This window comes from Priapulus caudatus, unplaced genomic scaffold (genome assembly GCF_000485595.1).
Source record: "Priapulus caudatus unplaced genomic scaffold, Priapulus_caudatus-5.0.1 Scaffold10, whole genome shotgun sequence".
Taxonomy (NCBI): domain Eukaryota; kingdom Metazoa; phylum Priapulida; class Priapulimorpha; order Priapulimorphida; family Priapulidae; genus Priapulus; species Priapulus caudatus.
The window spans coordinates 528,505-533,168 of record NW_014577071.1 but is presented as its reverse complement, the minus strand read 5'-3'; positions in this window follow the sequence as shown (position 1 = coordinate 533,168).

The following is a 4,664-nucleotide window of genomic DNA, read 5'->3' as shown; positions in this document are numbered from 1 at the left end:
ATCTATATAACTATATATATTTATAATATAATATAAATATATATGCTTCTATATGCGCACTCCGTGTGCGTGCGTTGCGTATATAAAGTGCGATTGCACTCACATATAACCTTAGTAATCGCCAAACTCACACTATATATATATATATAAAACAAGTCAAGGTATAGAATAAGGGTTTTAAAAGTTTAATGAGCAAAAGTCTGATGAGAACTAGCATGCTTTTCATCAGTCAGCAGAGCATGGAAATAGAACAAATAAATGCAAAACACAAATACAATGCGTTAGATATAAAGACAAAACAAATGAATGAGTCACACAATTCGCGCATGCCATGAATTCGGACGACAAAAGAACCACGCACAAATATTATAACACCACACACCAAAGACACACACCCACACAGCCGCAGCAGCAGACACACACCCACAACACAACACAACACACCCACACACACACAATATCACACATACAGCACAACACACTCACACGAGCACACACACACAGCCGCACACACACACACACACACACACGACACACACACCACACACAACACACCAAACAACCGCCCACACACACGAGGCATGGACTCAACCAATACACACGTAAGTAAGTTATAGCGTTCAGCCCGCTGGATTCAAACAACCAACCGTCAAATTAAATTTTGCTGCAGTCATGTGTCGAACGGAAGCTATTGTAATATGTGTCCTTGCAGCCGGCACAGACAGCACACGCATGCATGTGGTGATCGGCGGTTGCGTTAAAATGATCAGCAAACCGGAAAACCAAATGGCAAATTAAGGCCGAGGGCGGGGCTGGGCGAGCATCTAGCGTGTTCAACAAACCTATCCGGACAGGCGGCGTTTCTTGTTTCGCCAATATAGTAAATTGGCATCTAACGCATGTCAGGTGCGTAAATGAGGGTCGTCGACAAACGCATGAAAATGAAATCGCCGCACGATAAAATTGCCCCGAGGCCGCTGAACAGCAAACCTATCTGATAAAAAAATGGCAAAGTAACGCAAGGTACTCCGCCACACGGGTATGACCCAGGTTGCTCACGGGGTTGCAGAGTTGAAACGATGCTTGAAAAGCAAGAGTCCGCCGGAAGTAGTATCACGCCTCTACGAGCGCAAAATGTGGTGCGAAAGATGTTAACTGGATGATCGTTGAAGAAAATTTAAATTATCAATTAACACCACACGTTGAATGGCAGGATTGAAGGTGATAGTTAAAACCAATGGACTCTGTCGCCGTTTTATTCACAACCGCATTTCGATAGGTATAAACGACGCCAGATTTAAGGAAGTATCTTTTTAATTTTTAGATGAGATCAGATGATTATAGCCACGCGGGAAACATCACGGTGTGTGTGGTGGTGTGGGGTGTGTGTGATGTGGTGTGTGGTGTGTGTGTGTGTGGTGTGTGTGTTGGTATGTGTGTGGCGGTGTGTTGTTGTGTGTGGTGGTGTGTGTGTGTGTGCGTTGGCTGTGCTGGCTGGTGTGTGTGTGTGTGTGTGGTGTGGTGCGTTTGTGTGTGGTGTGGTGGGTGTGTGTGTGTGGTTCGTGGTGTCTGTGTGTATGTGTGATGTGCTTGGCGCGCGCGTGTGTGTGTGTTGTGCAGGTGTGCGCGCGTGTGTGTTGGTGCGCGCGCGTGTGTGTGTGTGGGTGGGGGTGGTAGGTGTGTTGCGGCGCAGTGTGTGCATCGTGTGGGCGTGCGTGTATGTGTGCATGGTGTGTGTGCGTGCGTGTGTGTGTGTGCGTGCGCGCGGTGTGTGTGTCGTGCGCGCGTGTGTGTGTGTGGCATTGGTAGTGCGTGTGGTGTTGTGTGTGTGTGCGTGTGCGTGTGTGCGTGCGTGTGCGTGTGTGCGTGCGCGCGTGTGTGGAGGTGTACGCGTGTCGTGTGGGTGTGCGTGCGCGCGTGTGTGTGTGTGCATGTGTGTGTGCGTGCATGTGTGTGTGCGCGCGCGTACGTGTGTGTGTGTGTGCATGTGTGTACGTGCGTGTGTGTGTGTGCATGCTGCTTGTTTATATGCATGCGTGGGTGGACACACTTACATTTTAACCGAGGGCGGACAGACCTACTATCGATCGCTATCGATTCGACTGACAACTGATCATCGCGTCATTCTAAGCGTCCTCCTATCTTTAAATGGTCCTGTCCCTTATCGTTTGCCTTCGCCGAACATGACCTGACGTGGTCGGACATGGTTTGCGATGGTACGTCATGTTTAAATTGTTGGACGTTGTCTGCCATCGTTTGCCATACACGCCTCTGTCTCGTAAAATATGCTCACGTGTGGTTTGATTTTCGAATTAAGTACTTCTGCTCGTGTTGTTGCTAATCATTGAATAGAAATCAATATCATAGTTGTTACGCGCTCTCGAGAACAATTCCGCAAGTGACTCATGCATTCGTTAAGGTAAGTAGGTTACGCTGTGTATCGAACGAGTATTAATCACCGACAGTACCAACCCGCTACGTTGCGTTCCATTCTTCATAATTTATGCAATTATAAAACATGACTTACCTCGACAACCCAGGGGACCCGAGCGTGTGTATCTGCTTAATCTGAGCCAATCATTTTCCTCAGTGCTAAACAAAACTTGCTTCGCCCGAATGTTTTCTGCTTCCCTAGGATGTAATGGTTGGTCATAATATGATTATGTTTAGGCGTCTGCATGGCTTCTTACTGATTCTGATGTTTTTCCAGTATTTATTGTACCGCCGAGCATTCCAGCCCTTTTACTCACATATTATCGATATGAAATATTTGTGAAATGCGATGATGATGATGATGATGATGTTGTTGTTGTTGCTGTTGATGATGATGATGATGATGATGTTGATAATGATGGTGATGATGATAATGATGATGATGATTATGATGATTATGATCATTATATTGATGATGATGATGATGATTATATTGATGATGATGATGATGATGACGATGATGATGATGATTATGATAATGATGACGATGATGATGTTGATGATGATGATGATGATGATGATGATATTGATGATGAGAACGATAATAATAATAATAATAGCAATAATCTATTTTAGTGTTTTAACATGAAAAGCTTAAATATACTGAGACTATAATCCATGCGGTAAAGGCGATGTGGAAATACTGCAATCCATCGCGTGCAGGAAAGCTTTATGACCACTAAAATACTGAAGATTATGATTTTTTTCTTCGTCCTAATGTGTATCTTATGTCTTATGTATGTCTTATGTATGTCTTATGGCTTAATGTGTATCTTATGTCAACGCATACTAATCTATTTTTGGCAAAGTGCGAGAGATACATCAGAGCGTTCTAATATTAATATCGAAATTCAACCTATTATATATATTTTAAGAAACATTAGTCACAAGTTGAAGGCGATATATCTAAAAAAGACTGTAGGTGTACAGTTACATAACATTTACCGACAGTATGTGGTACGTCTGACGTTGGGAATTATTGGCGCTACTATGTTTGCGATCATCAACGTAACTGAATCTTACTCATCTAGGTTTTTGTAATAATCCTTACATCCGAAATCAACCGCTAAGCACCACCCCTGCTAGATATAATCGTCACAACAACAAGGGGCGTATTTACGCGTTTTCATGCTCGTTTGGAAAGTTCTAAAAACTAGAATTATCATTTATACAAGACTGGGGAGTTCTGATGGAACAGTGGGCGTCCACTGTGATCACATGAAATGTTTTCCCACCCACGATCAATGACCACATACTAAATTAATGGTAGATGGCCACGAACCCTTATTTGCCTCTCTGTAAACGTATCACTCAGTTTCTGGCTATCGTGTGAAACATTAGGCCTATCTGTATAATAGGTACACTTTTAATCTCTAACCCGTGTGTGAATAAATTATACCAGACCCCACATAAAATATTTTTTAAAGCAAAATTAAAAATTGAGCCTCATAATTAATATGTTAAAAGTGAGTTGAAAACGCCTGGTAATAAAATAAACTATATTTGAGTGTCGTTATGGTGTACTAGTAGCTCCTCACTGTAAGTAGATCTCGTAACCTCACCTAATCGGGTGGCACAGGGACTAATAATTCACATATTGACTGTGAATATAATACATAGATGGCAGCACATGCTGACGAAGTCAAAAATCCGTAATGTAACATAGGATCAAGAGCGTATAGAGAAGGCCTTCTTATATACAAGAGCCTTCTTTATACGCTCTTGATAGGATATGACGGTCTATGGTTTCATCAAGTAATTCAACAAATGTTTCTACGCAACCTTCTATAAAACAATGTTCTAACTGCAATTCTGAGCAGCATCACAAGACTAAGCCACAGGCTGTATCTCTGAAAATAAAGGTTAGCGAGTTGCTTTTCTATTCAAATAATTGTTATATGTTGTATGTTCTTGAAAAATCCTCTATAGATAAGTTTTCCAATATTGTGTGAAATGTCTATATCTTGGTCGAGTGTTCAAAATTGAATCCGGGCTTTACTACACAATAGGGAAGAAACGGCTTGCAATATTACAATATTACTTTCAAATATAACGTCGATAAGGCTTTTTTGGTAAACTTTTTTTAAGAACCTACTTATAACCTTATTATTAACGTTTTAAAAACGTTATGTGTTAGCTAGGTATTTACATTTATTCATTTATATTTTATA